The 15,959-nt window shown below is 31.8% G+C and overlaps 1 protein-coding gene across 10 annotated transcripts in view; it reads left to right on the top strand.

The window, feature by feature from the left end:
- The window catches only part of LOC109534484 (tyrosine-protein phosphatase Lar), a 455,803-nt gene that overhangs the window by 122,603 nt on the left and 317,241 nt on the right, over positions 1-15,959 (top strand). For 8 of the 10 annotated variants that reach the window (XM_048669234.1, XM_048669236.1, XM_048669231.1 and 5 more), the window contains exons 1-2: positions 4,405-4,591; positions 13,358-13,425. The gene's annotated coding sequence lies outside the window, so the exon portion shown is untranslated. Of the gene's footprint in view, positions 1-4,404; positions 4,592-4,947; positions 5,113-13,357; positions 13,426-15,959 lie in introns of those variants that run through there. The other 2 variants (XM_048669228.1, XM_048669227.1) reach the window with 2 other exon arrangements.

Genomic DNA, 15,959 nt, shown 5'->3' with positions numbered 1-15,959 from the left:
AGAATCCTTAGGATCCTAGGAATATTTTGTATTATTTTTTCGTTGATTTTCTTCATACAAATTTGATTTTTACATGCTCACAGAGGTTGATGATTTTAACACCCACAATTTTGGATCCAGAAAATCAAAAGATTTTAATTAAAGTAATGTTAAGATAAGCAATACATGACTAAACATTTTTTTCTCAAATTCGTTAGAGATTCCAAATTCATGTCCCAATCACATGACAAAAGAACATGAGTCGAAACTTCGCGAGAGAACGCGTTCAGTTTAAAAAAGACCGAATGTTTCAATAATTACTAACCGTATTTTAGATAAGTACTCAATTGCATTGAAATGGTAAATTTGACAAAATCCAATAAATTTTGCAATCCGCATTTGGTTTATTTATTATAGTATGCAAGGTAAACCTGAATTTCTCCAAACTTTTGTTATTGAAACTATGTATGGAATTTAAATTGCTGTTTCAAGACGTATGAGCTTTTTGTCAAGTTAGCTTATTTGGCGACAAACGTAAACCCTTAAAGAAACTGCATCATAATCGACAATTAAATTCAATTTACATGCAAGAAGTTTCAAGCTGCAGTTCGATAGCTTCCTTTGTTTCACTGGTTTTCCTGGTTTTCCAACAGCTTTGGCATTTGCATCGCAATTCAATTATTTCCTTACTTAATTCTATAAACAATTTAGCTGAAGTAGCGGAAAATAAGAACGGCTCTTGGGAGCCTAATATGCGCTACTTGATAAAAGATAAATTATTTTATAAAGCCAACTTGCATACTCGAGACACTAATTTCCATAATTGCCAAGTGTTTTATCTTGAATGTTCGCTCAAAATAAGGCACTTAAAAAGCAGCTCAAATAAAACCCGCATCGTACTAATCATTCGGGATGTTAATTGGACAAAAACCCTCACTTATCGGGCCTTTCAAATTAACTTTGGTAATCACCTCGAATAAACTGCGAGACAAATTAAGAAAATTTTGTCTGGCCAATCTTGCATGTACTCCAGGCAATCTCCTGAAAGACATACACGTCACCGCCAAGATATATCCGCCACTTTATTGGGTTTCTCGGCCTCAGACGGGGATGGATTCCCGCGGGAATGCTTAAAGATAACAGGTTTAGAATGAGCTCGGGGGTGAAATCTCCAGTTAGTATTAAAATCTATAGAGAATAGAGAAAGCTGGAAAAACACTGTCAGCTTCCAATCTTCTGGAAAGCGAAAGGGCTTTTATCCCTTGTCGTTTCTGACTGTCTGATCATTATTGGAGTCATTTTGAGAAAGAAAAATGGGGATAAGAACGGCTAATCGTGTATTAAGGAAAGTGGACTACAAATGATAAATATAGGTATGGAATTTTTGATGAGTTTCATTTATTTAGCGGCAGGTAAGGGACCAAATATGAAATTTAACAGTAAAGGTGGCTAATTTATTACGTATTCTTTCAAAATACCTCAATAAATCTAAGTAATTTGTCACTTGCACTTCTGAATGTCTTCTTTTTTTGCTTTTGATAGTTTAGCAGGGGTGGAAGTACCAACTTATGCAAATTTTTATTTAAGTTGTTTTTAATGAACTGAAAAGAGTTTTGGCCAGTAGAGCACACGCAAAAAGTAAAATTTTGCTGATAGTTTTGTGGATGTCTTACAAAAGAGAGTTTGCACAATTGTGGCCAATTAGTCACAGAATGTGTACGACACAAAACTTAATGGAAATTGATGTCATAAATATTATAGTTGATTAAACGTTTGGTCTTTTATATGAGGCAGAGTGAGGCATACTTACATGAGTTATTTCTACGTTGCTTCTTTATTTTTTAACATCATCAAACATTTTCCGCCGTGTTAATAAACTAGCTATATATTTTTTTGTAGATAACAAAATATCAAAATCACTATTCTCATTATTATCATTCACTCACAGCATTAAATCATATACCTAATAATACATAAGTTTTAAATAGACTGTCTAGTATTGTTCTTAAACAATTGGCTAAGCAATCCTGAGAGCAGTTAAAGATTCCATATATTTCCGTACTAAAATATAAAACACAGTCAGGTTTAAAACGCGTGGTAAAGCGCAAAACTAAATGTCCAAAAATGTCTGGTAAAATTGCTGAAGATCAAGAAAAACAATTAAAATGATACCAAATGAAAAATTGATTTAAAAATTATTTCGCGTTTTATCAATAACTCAAGTAATCCAATGCATAAAGTACAATGAAAAAGCTTCTATTTAACTCGACAATATCCTGTTTAATATTCTGCCAGGATGGCAGTAAAATTTTGCAATTGATGACGTGCAAGAGGTTTTCGATGGCACGGGCTGAATACTAGAGCATTTTAGAGGGTTGTTTTATCAACAAACGAAGTTTTTGTTGGTGCTTTTCATGCATTTCGACTTAGTTTATTGGAGTTTGCCATGAAAAAATGCTGCTGGACAGGAAAACAGTGTTCACATAATAACGATAACAGCAATAACTTTGAGCTTATCCGCAGGTCTTCTGAGGTGTCACAACGTTTATGGCCCAGACAAATTGATTTATCTTGTCGAAAGTCGGCTCTCTGAAATGGGCTGCTAAAAATACGTCAAAACAAAATTATCTCAATGCATTAATTGTCTTTATTAATGCGATATAGTTAATATATTACCAATACTTTATTAAATATGATATGAAAATATTCCATCGAAAACAAAGTGAACATTTTAAGATCTATGTTTGTAACGGCTATTGTGGCTGACTGGCATTGAACTTTTGAATTGTTAAACTTTTCATGTAGAAGTGTAAACATATATAAAATTTGCTTGCTTATTCACATGGATTTGTTTTGTTGGTTTGTGTGGAAACGCATTATCATAGAACCTGTTCCTCTTTTTCTTGATCGTAATAAAGCTTGGAGGGTTTGAATTTCCAGTGTCTTGTTCTAGGTTCCAGGAAAATTCTAGAAGACCAGGTACCCTGCCAATTTCGTTACTTATTTACGCTTATGATAAATCATTCTTGATATGCCAGTAGACAAAGCATTTCAATATTTATCACCCTATTACTAAGGGTTTGGAGTTGAATTTTATATAAGAAAATAAGCTTTGGATTGTGGATATATCTCTTAATCTACACGAAGCTTTTAATTAAATGTCATGTTCAAAACATACGGCTAGACAAAACAGTTAATCTATCGAAACACCACTCTAAATTAAAAATTAACAGGCTATTTCTTCCAGTTCACCTACATGGAGCTAAATTTGCTCCAATTTCGTCGACTTAGCCGCCATTTGTCTCAAAAAGCTACGTCGTATTTAAAGAAAGAAGCGAATTTTCAGCTCCTGCTACACTTAGCGGAAAACTGAACGTTTCTGCTTTTTTGGTTCGATTAATTAGTAAAGCATTACAAGACAATTTTACTTATTTTTTCGGTTCTTCATTCTTCATTTAATATAATCGAAATGGTAGATGTAGAAGATTCGTTAAGCAGTTAATAGTGTTAAAAAATTACTATAAAACAGTAGATGTTATTTTCAACAAGCTGAATATATTTGTATATTCAGTGTATTTGGATACTGAGTAACTAAACAAAGGATTTTTGTGCTCAAAATTGTTCCGTTACTATAGAGAGATCTCGAAAATTATTGCAGATATAGTTTGGATAAGCATAAATACGGAAATAATGATTTGCGTGAAGCTGCAAACTTTGCCAATTGCCAATAAATCAAAATAATTACAATTAGAGGTATTTTCAATTACTTACTTGATAAAGATTCTCAAAAAAGTTTTATTGCAATTGCTGTAATTTTATAAGGTATAAGGGATATATAATATTATATTATGATTATGTTTTCATACAAGCTCAAAAACTTTATGTAACTCAAATAAATGTCAGTATTCTTTAAATATATTCAGAAGTAGGGCAAACCTCTAAAAATCTATTCAAGAGCAAAATGTTCAACTAGGTACCTACTAATTAAATTAGCGAAATCTCAATATACCTTCAATGTGTTACGCTCTGCGTTATTTGCCAAAGAGCAAGATTTTTTTGGAAAAATATAGATTTTAAATAAAAATAGTGCACACGTTTCGCCTAGAATAGAATATTCAAAGCAGATATTCTTCATCATTTGAATGAAACTGAAGAAACCTTACTTTTTCTTCAAAAACCAATCTGATAAGATGGGGCAATTACCAATAATTAATAGCTGCCAAAGAGTTGTACCACATGATCTCAAATTCAACATGTTTTATGTAACGGAATCAATAGGAGCTACAAAGCTTTCATTATACGTTAGTGGACAGCCGTTATGAATCCTAACGGTTTCCTTCCAAAGCACATTCAATTTAGAAGCAACGTTTAAAAGCTCCCACTTAGATGGCGGCACCAACAAAACGTCAATTTTGATAGGGTTTTTAAGTTGAAGGCATATGGCTGCCAGTGCAATCAACAAATCTAGTTTTATTAAACATTTTTCTATATTTCAGTGCTTTCGTTTAGTGTATTTGATTAGTTTAGTGTATCATTTGGTAGTTTATTGAGTGTTGATGAAGTGAAAATTACTAGCAGGGCATTTGGGGCGGCGGATCGCTCGTAAAACCCTGTAAGTTTACCATATTTTGTTGGTTATGATTTTTATTTGTTATTGTTTTGCACATGTGATAAATTATTCAAATATTTCTGTGTGCAGTTGTTACGACATCAGTTCAATGCTTTTGTAATAAATTTGGCACATCGATTTAGATCGTGGGAACATTTCCGTTGCAAAAGTGCTAGTTGAATCAATAAACTCGTTGTTTTCTACTATTGTTTGTGGTCATTCTATTCTCCCCATTTAACACATCAATACCAGTTGTTTCTGTTGCTTTAATAACATATTTAGGCTTGCTAGTGTACGGTTTAAATTTGAATGAGCATATGTAGATTATGATTGATTTTGATATTTCTCTCATAACCTAAATAAGTAGTTATGTCACTTACTAAAAGTAAACTAAGTTTATAAACTTAAAGCCATTACTCACATTAAAATAAAATGTATTTATCAGTTCATATCAGTCGAAAACTTTAACGTTAGTGCCCGAAATGATTATTGAATAATTCAATAAATAGCTCGGACATATTCAGGTAAATTTTTAGTAGCTTGAAATTATGATTATGACACCTACTCAACTTCTATTTGCAGACTTCGTTAAAATTATATTTGAACATTTGTTTATGTGCTAAGTTCGCACAATGCACCAAACACTTGTGTGCTAGTTTGTTAAAAGCCTCTAGGAATTAAAGATGATGTTTATTAAAGCTGAACTTCTATCTCAATAAACACAGCTGTTTACTCATTACATGCTTATAAATATATCCTTCAGAAATGTTACTAAATTGTACTTCACATTTTTCAAATTTAAGTAAGTTTCACTCCCGAGTGATTCCTTTGAGGTGATTATAAAAAACATTATCATTTTCTTTTAGTACATTTTTGGGTCAAAATTGCGAATGATGTAAGACAACTGAATCTTCATTAAAATTGGTTAAAAATTTAATCAGAAATCAAACGCTACCCTCATAAGTACTGTACGAGTAGGTAGCATAAGGTGTCTTACTATAAAAATATCTAGTAATATCGTTAATACCAATGATAATTATTTGACGTTATTTGGTGTAAGTACAATATTCAGTGTTTAGACTGGAAATTTATTATATATTAATAAAGTATGTGCTTTATTTGCTTACCCTTTTCCAGAAACTCGCCAAATTAATTTATTCCTTAAGACCTTGTGTTCTATTTTGTTTATTAGGTAAAAATTTTGGCAAATCTTTTTCGGAAATTTTCGTGAACTAAAGTTGCCTGATTTTCAATTTTCAGTTTATTTAAACTGGCCTATTTGATTCGATGAATACAAAAACTGTATTTCCAGCTGAGAAAAATTGAAACAGACTGCTGCAAATAGTTTACCAGATAATGTGGGTGTGTGAAGGAAAATGAGAATGTGTCATGTACAGGATGTCCCATTTTGTACTCTTTTATAAAGTATCTCTGTAAAAATTTATCAATTTCCAAATAACTATATATGTATTTTCATACTGAAGATCTTATAAACGCTTAATGTAAAAGTTTCTTTATAATGATTGTTAATTAATCTTACGTTTTCGGAAAACTATACGGAGTCAGGTAAACAAGTTATCGGATATTAACTAATTTTTTAAAATGGAATACCCTGTATATTTTAATCTGAAAAGATAACATTTAAAATTTTTTTTTGAACGATATTGGTTCCCTGGTAAACCACTGTAAGTAAGTCATGAAGCAAAAGCTACATCTTCTTTTCTCTAACATTTCAAAAATTAAGTAATGATGTGTGTATTAATCAAGGGTATATATTAATCGACCTAATTGGAATATTTCCATTAGCGATTTTTAATTTTCAACAAAGCGTTATCTTAAAAGTTTATTTCTCAAGCGGCAATTTCAAAATAACAAACTAAAGTTTGGTGTTTTTTACATACATATATTGATGTGCCTTAGTAGGTAACATGTGTCCAGTCGAACATTTTGAAACAAAGTTGAAATCCGATATATTCTTGTGGTATGCTTCAAGTAAACAAACTTTTTCAACCACACTGCATACAAATTAACCTTAATATCTATAAGAAAGACATCCAAATCTACATATTAATTATTTCTATCGCTACAAGATAAGCAGATAAATAGATAGTTTTATTGTGTCCCAGTGGATCCCACACTAGTCCTCGGTCGGTACATAGAACTTCCTCCTTCCGCCCCTTAATAGATTAATATTAAAGTGAGCATTTCTTGCATATTTCATTTCGACAAAGACTGAAACCATCATAAAAGTGTGTGTTTACGGGGGGAACACTTTTATGTGCCTAACCAATTTGTGTGGGTAGGTGCTTTAAATTATATAACTGTCTGGAGGCGTTTTGATTGTGCCACGGATAGTAGTATATTAGTTTGGTTTTAATTTGAATACTACAAACGAACGTAGGAATATTTTACTGTAGTCGGCTAATTTGGTGAACTTAAAAGTAGTACAGGTTAACATTCTTAAGGTGTTACTTTTTATATACATTCCAATATCCGCGCTAACTGGAACTTCAAACATGCTGTGCAGTAGCAATAAAGTATATAATGCTATAACATACTTCATTATAGGTTTATGCGATTAGGCAAGGGATCTGATGTATTATAAACTTTAGGTTAGACATAGACCTTCGAGTTAATGCAACAAAAATTAGTCACATATAATTTACTTGCCTGATTATACAGGGTGATTCAAAATTGGCGTCATTCCTTTTAAGGGGTGATGGAGACACTTGGGGAATACGAGAAAAATATTGAAATTTTTTTTTTCGAAAATTTCTAGAATATATTAACAGTTGAAGATCGAATTTCAACTTTGTTATTAGGCATTATTTTGAAATTGTTTCATGTTTAATTGGTAGCATATTGGAATACTTACTCGGGTTCCAGACAGAGGAACAAGTATTGGACATAATCGAATCAGGGCCTTCCAGGGGCACTCAGAGCACAACTGACACTTTCCCAGGCACCAAATAAATACCGGATACATTCCTACCACCTTTGTACGATATACACAGCACAGGGAAATACAAATGGAGCAGAAGTTAATTAACTGAATACGAGAAGCTGCTTGATAAGAGTGGATAACAAGGAGATTACACAGGCACTAGCTTGTTTGGAGTTAACCATTCAAATGTTTGGTGTTGTATGGTTTATTTATAAACTCCAATTTAGAGAGGTTATGAGAACAGGTTGACATTTCGAAAGTTCGTTCCGTCATTCAACGATTCCTGTTGAGTTGACCGTTTATCCTTGTCTATTTTATGGTCAGTCTGTATAATTCCATGGTTACCGGAGTTTTAAATAATTACGGATCAACAGGTATTTGCGCAATGTTAATTAGGCAGATTACCTTGAAAAACATTGCTGCCGTATCTCTGATATAGTTTTTTGCAAATTTCTCAGTTTTTAATAAAAATTAATTTCTTTTACTATTTTTACACCGGAAGAATCCGACCCATTTATACATGTATACACGGCCAAACCGTCAATTTGGCTTTATACATTATTTGTTCATTGTAGATTATATTGTCTTATTCTTTATTTATATTTTTGTTTTTTTGTCTTACACGATTTGACCCACGGAAACAACTTTTCCCAAAGGTTATTGTTAAATATAGAATAACACATATTCTTTTAAAATTTGGTAGACTTGTTGCCAGCAAGGTAATTTACTTGATTTTAAGTTTACATTCTTAATAGTTATTTACGTAACCAGTAGGATATGAATATTATTAACGCCCGCATGTGAAGACTTGTATATAATCACATAAGCGCGTTAATAATGTAATATCCTACGTGTTACGTACAATATTTTATCTAGAACTATAACGATTATTATTTTATATCAATATTTTTGGGTTCTTGGATAAAGTTCCTCCTTAATGTTTATGTAAAATGTTAAAAAAAATCGCTTTTTAGTTTTATATACTACTTCATTAAGCCATCGTAACTGTTTCTATAAAACAAAATTGAAATATTTCGCATACATTAAAAAATATCTTCGATGAAATATTATAATCGATCACAGAATAAAAGTAAAAAAATTGGTAATTTAACACGTGAATAAACACTGAGGCAGACCCATGAAGTTGAAATGCAAAACTAAGTTTCCAAACAATGGAAAAACTTCAAACTTCAACAAAATCGATTTACATCATAATTAATGTCAACTTTTGCATAACTGATCGTCATTTTTGTTTTAAAACTGTATTTCTAAGTGTTTTGTTGCAATAGGCTGTCAATTAATTCGTTCGCAATAACTACTTTTTGAAATGTTCGCATTAACTTAAAATTAATCACTATTTTATAAATCGAAACTAATTTACAAATAGCATCTGACTGTATGCACCAAATAAAAAACAAAATTTGATGATTGTAAATATCTCAATTTTATAATAATATGCACATTTGGATGAAAGTAATTTTAGTTGTTAATCAGTATTGTGGGGTTTCAGGCGATTGCATTCTGTAAGGTTTTGAGAACCTAACATTCGTACATTTTTTGGCTAAATAATTTCAGCAACTCTGTTATATTTTGGGAAATTATCTACGGCTTATGTGCATATAAGCTATGCTTTTAATAATATTTTCTCTTTCCAAGTTCGGTTCATGCAATTGGACAGATTTTATATGCTCACAAAATCAACTTGTCTAAACCATTCTTGCTGTTTCCATTTTCATTCTCCGTGTCAACTATTGTATGCGCCATTGTTACAAATAGTGCACCTCGTCTATGGTGGATTATTAAAGAACTTTCAGCTGTATTTTTGTCTGTAGAAGCGAATGTAAATCAATTTGTAAATATTTAAAATGTTAGACATGCCACATTCCAAACCAAAGTTTGCACTCAGGAACGGAACAATATCTTTTCAATAAAGCAGCAGCATTAAATTCCAATGTCTGCAACATGTCCTACTGTCCCGACACCCCGGAAACTCCCAACGTCAATATTGAAATTTATATTGGAAATTCCACTAATCTGTTTTCAATCCGGTTAATTTTAAGGAGTGATAATTTGAAACGGCCCATTTATTTATGGGTTGTTTGTTGTAATTTATTAAAATTGTTTTTGATTCAATTGACTGAATAGTAGTGCACTAAAAACTGCTAAAATATTTTGTTAAACTTCAAAGAAATTGTTTATCAGATTGAATTCAACGTTGAACTTTAGCCACAAATTAGGTCTTAATCAGTTTACCACCAATATTTCAATCACCAATATGTATATATTCATTTCCAGCCGGAAAGCGAGACAAATCCTATAAATGTGCATTTGGTAAAATTTCTTGCAAGATCTTACGATAAATCACACGCTTCGATTTAACTCCCAAGCAAAGGGTGTCAATACCAGATTTCTGGTTAGTTCCAGGGTTTTTGCAATTTTTTTTCATCGTCAATAGGTATTGGCAGGTGTACTGAATTGGATGCTATTTTCTGGAACACTAGAAGATAATTTTTTGAAAGAAATAGTTTATTGAAAACGATTTTTTTGACTGTTTACCTAGCTGTAGTTGTGAACTCTTTAAATTTGTAATTTTTCTGCCAGTTTTTGCTTTTTTTTCTTTCTTATTTCTATCTTAATGAATCTTTAGGACTGCAGGAATACACGATTTGTTAGAAGTTCTACACATCTTCTATTGATTTTTGAAACTTAGTAAGTAATTCATTGCTTCGCATTTCACGAATCATACATAAGTACATTTGGTACAGTGTGAAGCCCTCTCGAAGAGTGTGACGCTCGCTTAAAGAACCGCGACGCAAATTTACTGGTTTGGAATGGACGCTGGGATATTTACGTATTTCTTACCTATTATTTTATAATTTTATATAACATTTCTTAAATGTATTTTTATTCCAGTACTATTTAAAATTTTTAGTTTATATCAGTTGTGATCTTTCTGTATTTAGATAGGATCGCAACTGTTAGTCAGTCAGATCTTGTCAGTGTGTCACGTTTCTAGAATATAGGAAAATTGAATAAACAAAATACATTGATGACAAAAATCTCGTTTGATTGGAGAAAATAAATTGCGTCAAATTAGCTTTCTGTCAGACTTGAAGTATAAATATAACAAACATTATGTTTTCTGTTTATAGAAATAGGCAAATATATTGAAGAAAATGATTGGGAAATATTTGCAACTTTTTGAAGTGTAAATAAATAAAATAATGAAACTTTACGCTATTACCTTCCTTCGGGACTGCAGAAACGATTTATGTGTATATTATGATAGGTTGTTCATCATCAAGTTGCCAAAGTGTATGTTTTATTTTTTTCCAAATAGATACCGCTGAATCAAAATGACATGCTCTGTTGTTTTTTTTTATCGTGGTAAAATTAGTAGTCATTTTTTTCATACGATTATTGAGCAATCGCGTTTTGTATTGAAGACAACGTTTTTTTTTTGATTCGTTGGCAGTGACTGATGCATGCAGACCTGAATGATTGTAGCAGTCGAGCGTTATCAATTTTTACATTCATTCGGACGATTTGATTTTTTTGTAAATTAAATTTATTTTATCCATTTTGATTAATGTGTTGCGCAGACAGTGGAGGCGTGTCATATGCAATTTATGCTATACATTATTGTCGAAAATATTTTCATATGTGGCTGGCAGAAAAAACTGATTAAAACTTGGGAATCAGTGGGAAGGAACTTGCCTGGAAACGCTCCATGATTGAACACTAATCTGCTTAACTTTTATTTCATATTGAAATGTTTTAAAATATGTAGGGAGTTTTTACGAATTACTTCAGGTTACGATTACTAAACATATTTGCTCCGAATTTTTTTTAAATAATCATTTGTTACACATGCACTGAATGTGTATCTTTTCTTTTGATAAGCTTCTGGATGTGTTTGCTTTTTAAAAATCATTTTTAGCTCCTAGATGTATCTCTGTATCTTATTTGTGAACATTTAGTAACTGCAATAAAATTAGTTTTAACTAATGTATTTGAATTATCTGATTGTTTAATTGTTCGCATTTGAATTAATCAGCAAACCATGGAAATAACTGAATAATTTTTTCAGGCAATTTTTCTAATTTCTTATAGGCTGAACTTGAGCTGTTTGAGAAATACATTGATGGTTTTAAAAATACTGATTTCCACTCCTCGTTTTCGGTACTTTCAGTCGACCAGATGTCACTAGCGGGACATGGTTTTTGATTTTTTGCCAATTGTTGCTTTCAAGTAAAGTGCATAACATGCTGATAAGGTCTTCCAAGACAGCATCTTAAGTAACCGTTAAATCCGCTAAGGTTTTATCCAGGGACCCGTTATTCTAGGACAGTGAATAACTAATGCTAATGCAAGTCAGGACACCTTCGGACAATGTTCTAAATCAGATAGTCTAGTTTCCTCTGGGATGGTTTCAGTTTGCTTTTGGGATTTAGACCAATACTTCATTCGCGACGACGGAAAGGATCATTTGGTCCTTCTGTTTCTAATCTAAACAGCTAGTCGTTCAAGCTAGCAACTTAAACACTTGAATTATAATTAACCAATTAATCAGTTAAAGTGTTATATCGTGGGTTAAAGCTAAAATTGACCAAGTCCAAAATTGCTTTATTAGTGTTTGTTCACCAAGTAATTTAAAAAATAATATATTTGTCTTCAAAAACTGGCGAAGTCCCCCAAGACCACACGAACAGGTGCACTAAAATTTGTTTTTAATGACCAAGTTTCCAAAAAGATTCTCATATAATTGTTGGCTCGGTTTAAAAGTGCATTTACCAAAAATGTATATTTTAAACTTGGTCCGTTTTACCTTTTACCCACGATATTAACTTATATTTTATTGATAACTGAAAAATTATCTTTAATCTTTTGACGTTTTTCATCACGATACGTTTCAATATCTTATTTAAAGCAAATGCTCAATTCAAAATATATTTCAACTATAGTACGAAGAATAAGATAATCGTCAAGAGAACATTTGCAAATTAAGCAGAAATACCGTTTGTAAAATAAGTTTTTTTATTTGAAAGCTACTAGATAATTTGTATTGTAACCATGTGTTAAGTTAAATGTAGATTATGGAATCCTTTGAGAAATTGAGCCGCTAATTGGAACAGTTAGGATTTAAAAATGTAACGAATGTATTTCGAAAAAGCATGCAGCACATGTTGGCTGTGACAAGTGGCTTTATCTGGATTGAAATTTTGGTCGACTTGATGAACTGAATACGAAAAATAAAAATATGAATTAAATGTTCAAAAGCCGTTCCTATATTTTTAATAAAAAAAATAAAATTCGTTCTCTCTAAGTGAAATCCAATAACTTTATTTATGAACCACTCACGCTGGTAGTAGGATCATAATGTATTTAGTACAGCTTGTTTACGGGCTAATATCAGAATTCCTGCGGAAATACAAATACTGAATTAACAAATTGACTGTTCCGCGAAAAAATGTGCCCAATGTCGAGTTATTAGATCGGAAATATTCAATTAACTTTTTGTGTCATCGTATCGTAATTTCACTTTCCTGTTCGGGTCCCAGGTGTCACAATTTATCAGGGGGGCCGACGAGAGTAATTAATTTTACATCAATCGTTACGGTCATTAATATATTTCTACAAGGGAGTCGGTTAAATCCGTCGCCCAAAAACACCAGGAAAAAATGGCCCTGATGACTGAAACATGTACATAACATTGTATCGAATAAAAAATACGTCTATTGTTTTATAATTAATTTGTCGTGTATGGAGAAAATTTCTTTAGTTCTGATAGTTTGTATGATTTTTGATCTGTAAATTTTTTTCAGGCATCAAAAAAGCGTGCTGTTCATCCTGTGACGGACCGACGTGACGCAGGTTGTCCTCACTTCTCACGGTAAGTGTTTTGATTGATTGTTTTTAACATTGCAATATGGAACAGCGCGAGTGGTTGGAAGTCTGATAAATTGTAGGAATTTTATTACTGCGATTTGTCCTCTGATAAAATTGTATTCAAACTTAATGTTTTCATTTTGATCTTTAATGTCCAATGTGATAATTACAGATATGTATAATTGACATAATTGACTTATGAATTCTAAAAATCGTCTTATTATTATGTATTTTTTTTAATGTTATATAGGGTGTTCCGTAAATATGTTAAAATATTTAAACAGCGTGTTCTCCTAGTCATTTTAGAAGGGGGTCTTCCTGATAATTTTTTTTATTTGAGGTTTCGTTGTTACATCGTTCCAGCCAAATAATATTTTGGTTTTCCTGTGCGGACAATCGAAATGTTTATTTCGTTCGAAAGTCAAAAGATTTTCAATTTCAGAATAAAAAATAACAACTTTTTTCGTCAATAATTTAACAGCAAATTATTGGAAGTTCTGTGTCTAAGGCACACATTTCAATTAACTTTTATTGCTGCAAATTCAGCAACATACTCCCAATTTTATTGGCTAACAAGCGTTTGAGACAAATAATTATTCCTGAAACATATCAATTCACACCGTAGGGTGAGTATCCCACAAAAAATCTATTTACTAATCAATAGGACCTCTATTAAATTGTCTCTTCAACTGTAAGTTTTTCACTTATCGATATACTTAGCTACGATAAATTCTATCAGAAATTCAGTCAGTAAAAACCACCGCTATGTAAGCTGAAACTATCCTATAAATCGCAGATATTGATTTTCCGGGGAGTCTTACATAAACTTGTGTCGCCGATGTAAATGTTGACAGTTCATATTTTCGTATACCCCAACCTCATGCTAAGAAGGTTTCAATTTCCTTCCTTTTTCTCGTTGTTGATTGGCACCGGCTCGGTTTAGCTTTATGTCATGCCAGGAGTAAACCATCGGGAATTTCCGAAAAGCTCTTGACGGATTTTGATAGGCTTTCTGCATCCGAATACTTGTAGGAGATAAATTTGAGGGATGTACTGTCATGGCAAATGTTACGTTTTTGCCTTACTGTATGCTGAGATAGGTTTACAGATAGGCCATAATGTAGTAATTTTTAACACATTTGGCGTGAAGCGTGTTTCTAAAGCGAATAAGCCTGACATTTAATTCGGATTCTGCACAAAAAATGTCAATACCAAAGCTGGAAGCTTTTTGATATCAGTGGATGAGTATAATGATGAGAATGAAAATTCAAGAAAAATTAATATAAACTCTGGTTATCAGTATACGGGTTATTATAGATCTACTGTAAGGAAATGCTCTTGCTGTTAGTAAATTTGCTTATTGGGATGGCTCCTGAGTAATACGGTTATTAGCGATTGTTGGTCGCAACTTTCACACCAAAATATAGTCTTTATCATTAACAATTTATATAATTTAAAATTAACCGATTTTTTTTAAATTCATTTAAATTATCTTGGGCGATAAAATGTAATTGAAACTTCTTTAGTTGATTTTTTGTGCTTTTAACTCTATTACCAATTAAAAATTCGAAAAAAAGGGATCGGTTTTTCTTTGTACTTCAGAAATTTGAAAACAGATAAGGTTGGACACCTAGTAGGAATTTGTTAGGAATATGTCGAACAAGTGTTTGTTAAGCAATCACTATCTTCTCAACTTGTATGTATGTACTCTTACAAAATTAAAATATTTGTGAGTATTTTGAAGTGATTGTTGATTATAACATTTACTTTGCTTTTAATTTACAAAATTGAACACAGACAGCCACCAATATATAATTATATCTGCATTTTCTTTGGAGAGACGAACCGTTTTTGATAACTATAACATCAGATCAAATGAACACTTTCATGTACGATTCGTAATAACGAGTTTAATGCAAAAAACTTAATTTTTCAATGTTGTTCGTTCTTTCAGTGCTTTATTGGACTCTACTAAGAATTTACCAATTGTTTAAATATTTTGTATGAAAGTCTTTCGTGTATTAAAGAGTTGACTCGAGTTGATTTGGTAGGTTGATTTTATTGTCTGCATATTATCTTATACAGGTTGATTCAAAATTGGCGTCATTCCTTTTAAGGGGCGATACCTCTATCACCCCTTAAATCTCCCTTGGGGAGTACGAGAAAAATAATGACAATTTTTTTTTCGAAAATTTCTAGAAGATATTAACAGTTGAAGATCGAATTTCAACTTTGTTATTAAGCATTATTTTGAAATGGTTCCATGTTTAATTGGTAGCATATTGGAAGCCTTAAGCATTCAAAAAGAAAAATTGCGATCATTGCTTCAAATTACGAAAATTTTTACTATCAAAAAAGTTCTCTTCTACAATTTTTTGATGAAAAGGCACAGCGGCAATGATATTTTTTGTCATTAACAGATAGTTATAGGTGGATAGGCCTTGTCAAACTGTGACTTACTTTGAATTTCCTTTCACGAATTTGCGGATATGCGATTAGTTCAGGGGAAATGCTACAGTAAGATAGCAGAACCTGAAA

The sequence above is a fragment of the Dendroctonus ponderosae genome, unplaced genomic scaffold, assembly GCF_020466585.1.
Source record: "Dendroctonus ponderosae isolate FM_Combo_2020 unplaced genomic scaffold, Dpon_F_20191213v2 Dpon_F_20191213_8, whole genome shotgun sequence".
Lineage (NCBI taxonomy): Eukaryota > Metazoa > Arthropoda > Insecta > Coleoptera > Curculionidae > Dendroctonus > Dendroctonus ponderosae.
The sequence above is the reverse complement of the archived record's forward strand: the minus strand, read 5'-3'. Positions and strand labels throughout refer to the sequence as shown.